The sequence below is a fragment of the Micropterus salmoides genome, unplaced genomic scaffold, assembly GCF_014851395.1.
Source record: "Micropterus salmoides isolate LMB-PRFRI ecotype aquatic unplaced genomic scaffold, ASM1485139v1 Ms_hic_scaffold_1, whole genome shotgun sequence".
Taxonomy (NCBI): Eukaryota; Metazoa; Chordata; class Actinopteri; order Centrarchiformes; family Centrarchidae; genus Micropterus; species Micropterus salmoides.
The window spans coordinates 3,562,395-3,576,282 of NW_024040040.1; the positions used below are offsets into that span (position 1 = coordinate 3,562,395).

The window sequence follows — 13,888 nt, forward strand, 5'->3', positions numbered from 1 at the left end:
TAAAGAACATTTTGGACACTGTCAGACACAGCTCCAAGATTAAAATGGAACATGAATGTAAAGCAATTATAAATTATTTCTTAAAATGCTGGTATTTTGCTTTGATAGGACTGTAGAGAGAGAGACATGAAAGGCATAGCATAGGGGATAATGGTACATCCAAAATGGTGGTTTTACATAAAGTGAACTTCATGCACAATCCAAAGACTTCATCATTTTCTGGATTCAATATGACATTTTACAACTTTCTAAAGCCAGTTTTTGTATCTGGTAAATGTTGTTATGGCTGTATGTGTTTCGCTGTGCTGTGCATCCATGTTTATTTTTCTACAGCTGATTGCTGAATTAGGTCCACCTGACCTTGGAAGGCAGTGCACAACTGTCCACAATTTCTAAATTAAGTTGGTATACAAAATAGATGCTAATATGTGCAAGTAGAAAGACAACTGGGAATGTGAAACAAAGACAACTCAAGCAGAGAATCTACCCGAAATTCAATGTGAATTCAAACTCATCTATTTAAATTGTTTGAATAATACCTATTCAAACAACAACACCGGCTGGTTTTTCTTGGCAGTCCAAATGAATCCATTTGTTTGCAAGTTTTTGGTATGCAAGCCAAAAGTACTTTTTCAGATTCGGCTGACTTTGCACGACAACACAACACAACAACACAATGGTTTCTTAAGGTCATCAGGATGACCTTAAGAAAACATTTGGCTTCTCAAGGTAGCACAATTGGAAAACATAAACAACGACAAACGAAATAAAAAGCATATCTATACAAGGTCTGTGAGACATTGAGTAAGTAAGTTTCCCTTATTAATGGTATGGTGACCAAATTATGGAGATTTGTTCGTCCATAGCCCTCTCCACAGAATTTGGGGCAAATTCAAGTCAGGTGGCTAAAGCAAAATGACAGAGCAGATAATCACTCCCCCTCCACCACCAGCGTTTGATTTACACTATAACTGCAATTAATAAATAGGGCTGTGTGAAATCACAATATGCAGTACACTACATTGACAAAAGTATTGGGACACCCCTCCGAATCTCTGAATTCAGTGTTCCAATAACTTCCATGACCACAGGTGGATACAATCAAGCACCTAGGCATGCAGACTGCTTCTACCAACATTTATGAAAGAATGGATCGCTCTCAGGAGCTCAGTGAATTGTGAAGTGAAGCATGGTTCTGTGATAGGTTGCCCCCTGTGCAGTTAATCCATTTGTGAAATTTCCTCACTACTAAATATTTCATGGTCAACTGTTGGTGGTATTATAACAAAGTGTAAGCGATGGGCCTCGTGACCCTTTATGCAGGATAAGCGGTTGATGATGGATGGAAGGGAGCGATGGGAACAACAGAAACTCAGCCACAAAGGGGTAGGCCACATAATACCACAGGGTGGGGTCAGCGCATGCTGAGGTGCACAGTGTGCAGAAGCCACTTTCTACAGAGTCAATAGCTACAGCCCTCCAAACGTCATGTGGCCTTCAGATTAGCTCAAGAACAGTTCGTAGAGAGCTTCATGGAATGGGTTTCCGTGGCGAGCAGCTGCATCCAAGCCTTACATCACCAAGTGCAATGCAAAGCATCGGATGCAGTGGTACCAAAACACCACTAAACACCAGCTGACAGAGTCTAAACTAACAGAACAGCAACAGGGAGTCTAAATGCAAGGCGTTTGCAACAAGAGAAGAATATACTTTATTGTCACATATACATACATGTTGCGTGATTCATTCTCTGCATTTAACCCCATCTCTCAAGGGAGCAGTGGGCAGCCACTCTGCAGGGTCCGGGGACCAACTCCAGATCTTTACCAGAGTCTGGTCTATAGCACTGACTGGAGAACTTAACATGTTTTTGGTGGTGGGGGAAACCGGAGCATCCGGAGGAAACTCATGCAGACACGGGGAGAACATGAAAACTCCACACAGAAAGGCCGGGACGACCAGGGTATAAAACCCACAACCTTCTTGCTGTGAGGCCACAGTGCTATCCACTGTGCATCCCAACAAAACCAACAGGGGCCGACTAATAACACAGAGTGGCTAAGAGAGTTAAGATACCACAACAACACAGACAGCTTCAGACAACCTCAACAACAGACTAAGATAACTGAACAAAACAGATTAACACAATGATAACCAAACGGACAACAAATCAGGCAGGGCTCACAATAAATACTGGCAGACTGGACACAGGGCAAAAGACAGGACTGAAACCCAAAACACAACAGACAATATAACAGATACTGAACTCATCAAATAACAAAAACTCACAGTGAGCAAAACTAAGCAAAGCCGACAATCAGAATGTGACAGGAGAACAGTACTTGTCTGACTGCTTTGTGGGGTTGGGTTTGGCCCCTTAGTTCCAATGAAAGGAACTGTTAATGCTTCAGCTTACCAAGACAGTTTGAAAAATTTGATGCTCTCAACTTTGTGGAAACAGTTTAGGGATGGCTCAAAAACACTGGTGGAAAAACACTGAGCCTGCAGAACAGCTCTCCTCTCCATTCCAAACACTAGCCACCCGCCAAGCAGTCAATGGACATAAAGTTGTTACTGTGATGTAGAGACAGAGCTGAGTTAAAACAAGTCAAGTATGACAAAAAATATGGTGTTTTTTGAAAATTGAACCATGTAAACCTGTTCTGGTACGACCCTTAAATAGGATTTTGAACCTGAAAATGAGCATAATACCACCTCTTTAAATGGAAAATCTAGTGTTTGCAGGTGTTGTATAATTTTTTTTTAGATTAAACATGGATTACATTTACAAGATTTCTATGTGAAATTATATAATAAAATTTACCTAACAGCTGCACTTTTCTGCAAATTTTAAGTCTGATTGTATGTATTATACCAGTGTTCAACTATATTTATCGGTAATTTAATTATTTTTACAGGTGTATATGTTCTTCAATAAATATTAATATATTTTAATATATTTCATTTTGTAAAATGAAAGTTACAAACTGTATTGTCATTATGGAATACAGAAAAAATAGTTATTTATTTATTGTTATTATACGGTATTTTTCAGTTGTCATTTCAGTAGGCTCATTGGCTGCGACAAAGATGGGAGACAAGACGAGCTTGCATGAAAAAAGTAACAATTTATTTTACAAAATAATATTAAACTAAGATAATAATGTGTGAATCACTATCAGTCATGTCAATGTGTGGGTGTGTGAAATGTCAGTATGAACAAAAAAGCAATCAACAGCTGCACCCGCGATGAGAGAGAGAGAAAGACAAAAACGTGGTGAGCTTTATAGCTCCCAACCACGCAGGCCCAGGTGTAACTACTGCCGCTGATGACAACCTCCCAGAACCACATACTGAAAGACAAACGCAAAGAGACAGGACACTTTGTGCCTGGGAGGGGTCGTCACACAGTGACATGAACCTTTAGGGGACCTAAATAAATGTTATTACATTGTATTATATGTTGTTTTTTTGGTCCTTGCATCACCTTTGCAGAATGTTTGCAGAACTTACAACAACAACATTACAGGAACTTTGTTGAACCTGTAGGGTACCAACCTAGAATGTTCTTTTGTGGTTCTTCACCTTCCCAGAATTTTTGCGACATTACAGCTTTTGCAGTATCTTTAGGGATCTAAAAACTGGTGTCTTGAAATACCAAATATCAAGACATGTTTACAACATAAAAATTCAGGTATAATGCAAGACATTCTCAGCATTTCACTTTTATATTATTGAACACTATGCTAAATGTTTCTGTGATAGCCTAGATAATAACAAAAGCTGACTTGATTAACAATATGATAAAATATAGTATTTCTGTTTATGGGTGAAAGACAAGACGTGTAAATTTGGTGTCCTCAGGTCTTGTATTTAACATACAAGATTAAGATGTATAAATTTAATATTACATCACTCAACTCTTATCCTTCTTTTGACCCATAAATATTTGTGTAGCAAAATATGAAATGAACTCCAATGGTATAATGTGTTGGTGTTTACAGCATCATATAAAATAACATAATGTATCTAAAAATATTTTAAAACTTGAATAATATCAGTCCAAACATTTGTGCTTCATGAATGTCATTCAGTATAACAAAGATAAAAAGGTACCAAATATTATAATGATTATAATATAATAATTGACACCAAAATAAAAAGACCCCCTTTATCTATGAGCTGAAGTGAGGAAATCTCCCTGAAATATATGACAAAAATGCATGTCCTGTACAACACAGAAAACATACTTTTAATGTTATTTTATAAAAAAGCTTTATTAAATATGGATAACTTTTATAGGTTTAGGTAATTATTTTATATAGGTGGCAAAGTAACTGCCTGTTAAAAATGTGTATGTATGAAATCTGTCCTTCAGTAACACACTTTTGTCCTTCAGCACAACAAAAAAGTGTCATGTTATACCACAATGTCAGCCATTATGGTGAATGGCAGAGGCTTTTTTATCCCACATTTTCACTAAATTTCTAAATTTAATCTGGCAATTCATATTCTCTTGTTGTATGAATACTGAATATTATCGACATTTAAGGTATTTAAAAGCCATTATCTTTATACTGTAGAGGCACCAGAATAGATTATAACAGGCTATAAAATTGGGTGGATAACACTTAACATTAAGTTGCACTATTAAACTGTAGTTAAAGTTTTATTGGACTGCAGTTAAGGCATAACTGATTTATTATATTAGTGTTGCACCCAGACAATTCTCGATGAAAATGGTTTATGAATTATATTAGTTAATAGCTACTTCACATTTGGGGCGTCCAGTATGGAGAGTACATGTTAAAGCTTTTATCCTTTTTTTTTTTTTTTTTTTTTACAGTTTTATAACTTAAAAAATAGCGAAAATAAAAACACTGTTGTCGCTACCAATAATAGTTAATTGGATCAGCCAAAGGAATCAAATGTATCAATATTTTTGGGCCATAGTGATATGTGTCACTCAGGGTAACTAGTATTTTACGTTAAAATACAATAACTTTGTTTTAGTGACTCATGATAGATTAAAACAAATCTCAAAGAATTGGATTTTTTTCAGTGTAAGACAGAAAATATTTGTAAAAAAACTACACATTTTGAGTTGTACCTATGTTGAAATATGTGGTATTCAAAATGAAATAATGTATCTTTCTGGGTAGCTATATTTCTGCCATTCTAAGCATGGACATAAAACCTTTATGAAAAATGGACCTAAAGTTATTTTTCTTAAATACTAGTGCTGAGCAACAATTAAAATTTTTACGTGATTAATCGCATGATTTTCTTGCGATTAATCACGTTTGTTATGCGTAAATTTGAATAATGTATTGACTAATTAAAGTATTGTATTTCGCAATTTTAATTTAAATGTACTGCTATATACAATAAAAGTGCAATAACATGTGGTTTGCAAACACTTTAAACAAATAAGGTGCTTTTTACCATCAGTAGTGGTTTACAGGTCTGTAGTGGTCTACAGGTCTAAGGAAATATGGGGTGTTTTCTTCTAACAATAGGCATTTTTTGGCATCAAAGTATATCCGAAACTTAATTATTTCATGATACTTATTATATTTGTTCTATTCTGAACAACTTAACTTTCTGCATTCATTGGCTGTAATAAATAAATTAAATATGTAGGTGTTGCCTAAATGAAGGCTAGGCTATACATGAGCAAATACCCAAAGATATACACACAAAATATAATAAAATGAGAGCAATTATACATACTACATGTATCCACACGTATAGTAATCATTACTCAAAATATTTTATTCCTTCCACTATTAGGTTGTTAAATTCAGACAGTAGCCACTTTAAACAGGATCCTTATTAACAGTTTAAATGATAAAGTATGCAAGCCAAACTACAGAGCAAAATCACACTCACTAACAGCTGACCTTACAGAAAATTTTGTTCAACAGAGGAGAAATTGAAGAAGAAAATAGGTCACTTTTTACTTGTTAACACCTTGGTTTCTTCATTGGTTGTTGACATAAGTGTAGTTATATTAGTGTAATAATACAGTAACAAAAAAGGCGAGGGCAAAGATTTTGCAAGCGCAAGTTAGGCATACCCTGGTGGCTAGAGTCCTTATTGGAGACAGGATGATCCAGAAAGAGGTTTGTGTGTGTTATCAGATGTTGTCATCCCCTTTCACACACACACACCAACATCCTGTGTGTCACTCTCAGTTTATGAGGAGAGTGGCAAAGTTGAAGAGGTTTAGGGGGAGCATGGAGAAGCAGGCCAGATGCACATTTTGAGTATACGTGTATGAGAGGAATGTAATGTTCATGTTTGGATGCTGAAAGAGGATGTGCTGGTCTGACCCCCTCCCTCCTTTCAGGGTAGAGCCTGGTGGAGTCCGATGGCTGAGACCAGGTCTGAGAAGTGTAAGTGTGTTTTGTTTTTTTTGATTCATGAAAACAAAGCAGCACATTCAACCATCTTCAAACTGTGACATCACTTATTGAAAGCTCTGATGTCATCATCAAAGTGTCAATCAATGAACAGATGATAGATCTATAACTGCAGTTGTGTTGTGTCTCGTTCTCTCCCTCAGATTCCTGTGAACTCACATTTGACACAGACACAGTAAACAGAAACGTCAAACTGTCTGACAACAACAGGAAGGCGACATTTGAGAAGGAGGATCAGCCATATCCTGATCATCCAGACAGGTTTGACGGGTGGCCTCAGCTACTGTGTAGAAATGGTCTGACTGGTCGCTGTTACTGGGAGGTCGAGTGGAGAGGATGGGTTTATATTTCAATGAGTTACAGAAGAATCAGCAGGAAAGGACAAAGAGGAGAATGTGAGTTTGGAAAGAATGATCAGTCCTGGAAACTGAGCTGCTCTAATGATGGTTACTCTGTCTGGCACAATAACAGAGGAACAGACATCTCCACCTCCTCTGTCTCTAACAGAGTAGGAGTGTATCTGGACTGTCCTGCTGGCACTCTGTCCTTCTACAGAGTCTCCTCTGACACACTGATCCACCTCCACACCTTCAACGCCACATTCACTGAACCTCTTTATCCTGGCTTTGGGCTCTGGTTTTTCTTGTCTGGTTCCTCTGTGTCTCTGTGTTCTCTGTAGGAGGGAGAGTCTCCTCTTGTTAGAGAAACATACAGGATTTCAGTTTGAGAAATCTTTGAGGTTATTGTAATAAATTCATCACTGAACTTTGTACAAAATGATTAAAAGTGATTGTAAACTTCTTCCACTTCCAGTCCTTTAAAGATGGAAGCTCTGATCATTAAATGGTGGAAATGCCGTTGAATTGCACCTTCTGTCATGTGGTGTTTTTGAATTCTGGCTCTTTTTCCAATAAAAGCAGAATGTTACTGTGAGTTACAGTTTCTCTCTTTTCTTCTGAACCCTCATCCACTGTAACTGCCGACAGCAGCAGCTGTCTCCCATCATGTCCTACTCAGAGCAGAACTCTCTGATCTTACAGCAGCAACGTAAGAGCCTGCCTAAGACCCCTACAAACAAACTGCCAGCCGCTACAACACAAAGTCTGCCAGCTAACTTTTGAAGCAATAAGAGAACAAGGCCAGTTACCACCAAGTTGCTAACTCTGTCAGGAGAACAAGAATCTGACTTCTATAAGCGGACACCGCACAGTAAAGACCTTTTGACAATGAAACCACAATTCTTACCCGCCTGGCTAAATACACAATGGAACCACCAGAAAACACATTCATTTAGTGTTTATTTACTACTTAAATGTGCTGCTCTTCTCTTCTCCCCACACTAATACACACCTTGCCTGCACCTCTGGTCTCTCAAGCCAAATACGCCGGCTGGCTCCGCCTGTTTCTGTCTCTCTCTCTCGCTGTGTGTCTGCTGACTTTCTCCATCAGTGGTACTTTCATAAAGTCGCCATGTTTAATAAACCCACCCGTGATTCAGTTTTCAAGTGTGCCACATGTGAATCAAAACCGAAACTAACGTTAGGGAGGGAATTCTGCAGTGGTGCGTTACTGTTGCTCTGTAACATTTCCACCGTGTCTGCTTAACGTAATACCACCATATCATCCTTAGTAACATCTCTCTCTGTGTTTCTCTGAAAAATGCTAAAGTGGGTCACCAAATATATTTTGGCAGTTGCTAATATACCTGGCTGGCCCGCCCAAGTAAAGTATATGTCAAAATACTGTATTTAAAGTTAGTGCAAGCTGTAGCCCTATATTTTGTAAATATTAGCACTTAGACCAATATTATTGTGACTATTTTGGTCCAGTCATGATTCAGTGGTCATGCCTGCAACTTTGACTATTAATTAACCCAAGATGGAATATAATAATAATTAAAATGATAATTACACCCCCCCCCCCCCCCCCCCAAATAGGGAGAAAAAAAAATGAACCAATAATCGTTACACTCCTAATTGTAATGTAGTAGAAGAGTGAATATATAATATATATAATAATATTCATTTTGGTTATAGTTATTTTAATATATAATTAATTATTAAACAGAGTTCCAAACTGATAGTTTACCAATTTACTGTGTACCAATTTCTTTAAGAGTAGTGCCCTGAGGTGAATTTAACACAAGTTAAATTATTAATCGTAATAACAATTCAATTATTCCATTATGTCATATAAACAGAGGTGATTTCCATTTCCATTACATGTACTTAAGCAACTTTTTTGAGTAATTGTACTTATTTTAATTCATCAAACTTTTACTCTTCCTTGAGTCAAAGATCATAACTTTTACGCTGTTGAATTTGGATACATTCACTGTGCTACTGTCACCCTAGTCTGCTAAGGCCACGCTTAGGGTGATTGGGCACAGGTGTGGGTGTTATGCAGTTTTCTCCTCAGGCATGTTAAAGAGGCACGGCAGACAAAATAGGAGGGACTTCCGACAACAGACACGGACTGAGCACAGACGAGCTCCCGACGGGAGGAGCCCCCGATGGCAGGTGCACCCTGGGCGGAGAGGTAGGGCGAGGGACACTCTACTGACAGCCAAGCACATAAAGGGGGGATGCCACGAGACGCCGCACTGCGCTGCAAGAAAGTCAGCCTTTTGGGGCGAGAATAGAAGAAAGCAGCACACTGGGCGGAGATCATTCCCTTGATGGTTGACACATTGAAGAGGTTGCCACGAGATGCGGAGCTGCGCTGCCAGAACGTGAGCCTTTTGAGCAGAAGCAGAGGACAGCAGATGCACCCTGGTCGGGTATTGATTAACAAAAAGGAAAGCTACACGACGTCGACCACCCAGAGGGAGAGATAGAGCCCTTGGGGAGAGGAAACCGCCAGGCCAATCCACACCAGAGCAGACGCCATCGGGGTGTCCTAACTGAGAGCCAGGGATCGAGGCAGTGACTGAGGCCTGTGTGGGCGAGGACATCTGTACACCCGTAGGATGCTATCCTATGGGCCTACGTGAAATATTGCATGATATCCTGAGGCAGCAGAAAGCTATTGTGCCATTGACCAACAAAAACCTTGTCTAAAGTCAATGGCACAATGTTTTCCTGCTCTTTATAGGGCACATTATTCAGGCTTGGGTTCTATTTAGAATTCAGATCAGGTGGAACATACCCAAAATAAATCAGTAATATCTCCTCAACCATTAGGCCTTGATGCATAATTCTAGTCTCCTTTGAAAGGTCAGAAGCTAAGGAATGTAAATCCATTGTACATTAACATATTTATTTTACCATTACAGACTACATGGAGATGCAATACAGAAAAAATACGATATTTTCTTCCTCACCTGGTAAAAAAAGCTATATTTTAATGCAATTAATAATAATAATAATAATCCTTATTTGTAGAGCACTTTTCAAAAACAAGTTACAAAGTGCTTTAACAAGTGTAAAGAATAATACAAAAAAACAAGATAAGAGCATGAAATATTAATATAAAATTAGTAAAATACAATAAAATAAAAGGGATAAAATAAAGTCAAATAAGATCGGGAAAGGCTCTCCTATAAAAGTATGTTTTAAGAAGGGACTTAAAAGAGTTCACTGACTCAGCCGACCTGATTTCCTCGGGCAGGCTGTTCCAGAGCCTCGGGGCCCTGACAGCAAACGCTCTGTCCCCTTTAGTTTTCAGTCGAGACTCTGGAACAGACACAGACCTCTGCCCGAGGATCTCAAGGTACGTGCTGGTGCGTATGGGACTAAAAGTTCAGAAATATAACAAGGCGAGAGGCCATGAAGAGCTTTAAAAGTGATCAATAGAATTTTAAAGTCAATTCTAAAACATACTGGGAGCCAGTGTAATGAAGCTTAAATAGGAGTAATGTGGTCATATTTCTTTGTTCTCGTTAAAAGCCTGGCAGCTGAGTTCTGGACAGTCTGGAGTCGATCAATAGATTTTTGGGTTAAACAGGTGAAAAGGCTGTTGCAATAATCCAGGCGTGATGAGATGAAGGCGTGTAAAATGGTCTCGGTGTCCTTAAAAGTTAACATAGATCAATTTTTTGCTATATTTCTAAGTTGATAAAAACATGATTGAACAAGCTTTGTGGTGTGCTGCTCGAAATTTAAATTACTATCAAACCATGCCATCTGCTGGGACCCGATGACCAGGATTTCTGTTTTGTCTGAGTTCAGCTGGAGGAAATTATTTGACATCCATTTTTTAACTTCACAAAGTCAGTTGTTAAGTGAACTCAGGGTCTGTGGATCTGACGGTCAAGTATATTTATGTGTCATCAGCATAAATATGAAAAGAAATGCCATGTTTATGGATAATATGTCCAAGGGGAAGCAGATACAAGGAAAACAAAATGGGTCCTAAGACCGACCCCTGAGGCACACCATATTTAACCGGACAGAATGAGGAGACATAGTTGTTTACAGACACACAAAACTTCCTATTTGACAGGTAGGATGAAAACCATTCTAGGGCAGCACCAGAGATCCCCACCCAGTGCCTCAGTCTGTCTAACATGATGTTGTGATCAATGGTGTCAAAAGCAGCAAGGTCCAGGAGTACCAGGACTGAGCACATGCCTTCATCAGCAGACATTAAAAGGTCATTGGTGACTTTAAGCAGGGCAGTCTCAGTGCTGTGGTACTTCCTAAAACCAGACTGAAACTTTTCAAATATTTTGTTATTTTCCAGTAGAGTGAGCAGCTGTTTGGACAAAATTCTTTCTAGAATCTTTGCAATAAAAGGCAGTTTTGAAATTGGTCTAAAATTATGTGGGAGGGAGGGATCTAAACCAGGTTTCTTTAAAAGTGGGTTCACGCAAGCCGTTTTAAAATAATCAGGGACACAACCAGTAGATAGGGAGCTGTTGAAAACAGACATCAAATGGGGCCCAACAGAATCCATTACTTTCAGTAAAAATTTTGTAGGTATTACATCAAGTGGGCTGGAGGACACTCTCATTTGTGTTACTGTTTTTAAAAGCTCAGACAAGTCGATGGGATAAAACTGGTTAAAACTCTCTTGTTGCTGGAACCTCTGAGTAAGAGGCCGCGGGGGTAATAGAGGCTCTGATTGACACCACCTTATTGGTAAAATAAGATAAAACAATTCACAGTCATCATTACTTCCAGCTGAGGCACAAGGAGGGGTTGGGTTGGGTTTACCAGCTGATCCACAGTCTTAAACAGAAACCTGGGATTGTGTTTATGTGTAGTAATGAGTTCAGAAAAATAGTGTGTTCTCGCATCCTTTACCATGTTATTGTAGTTAATTAATAAATCCTTCAGACTGAGGTAATGGACTTGGAGACTGGATTTTTTTCCATCTGCGCTCTGCTTTCCTGCATTCCCTTTTTAGGCTGAGAATGCTGTCATTTATCCAGGGTTGCTTACTAGCTTTAGACGTAGGTCTAATCTTTAGAGGAGCAGTAATATTTAGTGATGACAAGCAGATATGATTGAAGTGATCGACCAGATTGTTGGTGTTGGAATCAGACAGGTGTTGGCTTTGGCTCTGAAAGAATGCGCAAAACTTTGAAACACTTTGTTCATTAAAGAGCGAGAACACACGGAGCTTGGTGAGGCGGCATGAGTAACAGGCGAATCGCAGCTAAAAACAATACATCTGTGGTCAGATATGGTCATGTCCACTAATTCCACAGAGGAAATGCTGACACCCAGGGTAAAAACCAAGTCCAGTGTATGACCACGGTTATGTGTTTGCCCTTTGACATGTTGTTTGAAGTTAAAAGAAGTGGCCATATTTAAAAAGTCAGTTGCATTAACATTGGTGGGGTCATCAACATGAATATTAAAATCGCCACAAAGAACAATTCTGTCATAATTTAAAACCAGAGTAGATAAAAATTCAGGAAGTTCTGATAAAAATCCTCCAGGCAGTTTTGGGGGGCGATAAATCATAACAAATATGATAGGTTGCAGCCCTCCAACTTTAAGAGTGAGAACTTCAAACGAGTTAAATTCATCACAGCGTACTTGATGACATTTAAAATTTTTCCTATACACGCTCACTAGCCCACCACCACAACCACTGACCCTCGGTTGACTAAAACAATCATATTGAGGCGGACACAGTTCAGCTAGCTGGCTATAGTCATTCATTTGCAACCAGGATTCAGTTAAAAACATAAAATCTAGATTTGCAGACAAGATAAAATCATTTAAGATAAAAGTCGTATTTGAAAGTGATCTCACATTGAAGAGAGCCATTTTAAATGAGTTTGTTCTGGGTGCTGGAGTTGGTGCAGTTGTCCTAATCCTTAAGAGATTACTAATATTTCTGTGTGGGATGTGCACATTTCGGTTTACTGGTCTATGCGTGATGATGACAGGAATAGAAGTCTGTGGAACAGCGCTGGGAGCAGACAGCTTTACATGCCAGCAGGTTAGTCATTCACGTAAGTCATGTGTGGACCGCACCACATGCTGTATGTGAGCAGCTAACATTTCTGAGCCCCGTTTGTTTGGGTGAAGTCCGTCTGTCTTAAAAAGAGACATTCTTTGCCAGAAAATATTAAAATTATCCACATAACACACACGATGAGCCCTGCAGGCAGACTGGAGCCAGTCGTGGAGGCCAAGGAGTCTGCTGAAGCGGCCAGCACCGCGACCAACTGTGGGAATGGGACCAGAGATAAAAACTGACTTTCCACACTGCTTTAAAAAGTTAAAAAGACGGTTAAAATCTGATTTTGTCAGCTCAGACTGCTGAAGAGCTGTGTCATTTGTTCCCACATGGACTATCACTCTTGTGATGGAGGACGGGAGCGACGGCATCAGGTCCTGGAGGTTTTTTTTAAATGTCAGCCGTGGTGGCACCGGGGAAGCAGTGAGTGGTAGCGTTAAAGAAACGGATGTTTCTGGTTATGGAGTCACCAGTTATTAGTGTGGTTGGGGAGAAAAGAGGACGAGGAGATGCCGGTTGTGGGGATCCAGAGCAGGACTGAGCAGAATCTGCTTCAACACTGCGTGCGGACTGAGGATGGAGTGTGTGAGCTGCCGAGTGTTGTGTTGGAGTAGCAGTAACAGACCTGAGAGAAGGGCTACCCGACGGTGCAGGGTAGAGACGGCCTCCGGAGCGTCTGAGCACAGCCTCCTTCAGGATCATACATCGGGAAGCGGAGGTTTTTGACCGGGATGACGGCCGCCGATCAGGCCCAGCGGCAGACCGGCGGCCCAGTGCAGGAGATGTAGCCGGTGGAGGAGATGCAACAGTGTCGGCAGGCACTGTGCGCTGAAAGAGATCCGTATCAGGGAGACTCGAAGCCGCAGGTGCATCAGCTGGATGGACCGGAGTGTCGTTAGACAAGGCTGCATAGCAGTTGGAGAGGACGATGTGCGGAGGAGAGGCAGCCCCATCCGAGTTATCTTGGCTAGCATAGTCACCGGAGCTTTGTTGTGATCAGTAGCGTTGATCGCGTTTTTACGGTCATCTAGCTTAAAATCCATGTC

General features: G+C 39.8%; 1 protein-coding gene across 1 annotated transcript in view; it reads left to right on the plus strand.

Moving 5' to 3' along the window:
• The window catches only part of LOC119896748 (NLR family CARD domain-containing protein 3-like), a 172,154-nt gene that overhangs the window by 23,568 nt on the left and 134,698 nt on the right, over positions 1-13,888 (plus strand). The window lies entirely within an intron of this gene.